Genomic DNA, 1125 nt, shown 5'->3' with positions numbered 1-1125 from the left:
GGGGGCCGTGATTTTACCAGAGACAATAGTGCAGATGTGAACGAGGCCTTATCCGTCAGTCATCACCCTAATGGCAAACTGAGCAGCTCTTCCTTTGCAGGCTCATGAACAAGCATTTACTGTGGAATCTGCGCATGTGCATGGTCCTATTTACTGCATACCTCCTAACCGTCCCGGATACAGCGGGACAGTCCAGGATTCCGGGCGGTGTTATGTTGTCCCAAGCGGCCGGTGGTATATCTTGGTGTCAACTGTATCTGCGTCCTCAGGATGCAGATACAGTTAAATCCAATGCTAATGTAAGGGATCATCAGCTCCCTGCTTCTGTATTAGTACCACTCGCCAAGGAATTCCCGGGCACAGCGCTACTTTAACTGCGGAGCCCCTTGTCTCACTATCCATATATGAACATTGACGTCGGGGACTACTCTTGGAGCGGAATTCACTGCCTTTGCATTGCCGATGGTCTGGCCGGGGATTCCGCTCCTAGGCGGAACCCCTGACGTCACTGTCCATATATGTACAATTACATTAAGGGCTCCCCTGAAGACGCTGCTCAGCAGTGAAACATGTCGGGGGGGCTAGTGCTCTTTTAAATCTAACTCAGTCGCTGTTTAGCTTTTGCACTCTATCTTACGGAGGACACAGGCTCTTTAGGCAGTCTGCAGCTGCCGTACATACGAGCCCCATTACGTCCATGAGATGTTAATACCTCTCACATCTCTAATACCACGCTAACCGACTCAGTATATTTTTATTCTAATTCAATGTTGTACGTTTACCGTTTTCTCATGGCACTTCAATTCTAAAGTTCAATATTAAAAGTTATGTTTTATTTAATGCCACTATTCAAGTAGTAGCTGGGAAATTGGGATATCTGTGCTCCAGCACATTGCATCTGTCTATTCCTCCTGGAGTGCATCCCTGGCCACAGCATGGCTGACGCTCTGGACAGGGATTCTGCTCCTATAGGGAATGCCTTACGTCACTGTCCATATATGGACCGTGACAGAAGGGGCTCCTCCTGGAGTGGAATCCCTGGGGGGGGGGGTGGCACCATCTACATGGGCACTGTGTGTGACACTATCTATATGGGCATTGGCGCTTTATATGTGCGCACTGGTA

The sequence above is a fragment of the Rhinoderma darwinii genome (assembly GCF_050947455.1).
Source record: "Rhinoderma darwinii isolate aRhiDar2 chromosome 11 unlocalized genomic scaffold, aRhiDar2.hap1 SUPER_11_unloc_21, whole genome shotgun sequence".
NCBI classification, from domain to species: domain Eukaryota; kingdom Metazoa; phylum Chordata; class Amphibia; order Anura; family Rhinodermatidae; genus Rhinoderma; species Rhinoderma darwinii.
Note: the sequence above shows the minus strand (reverse complement) of the source record.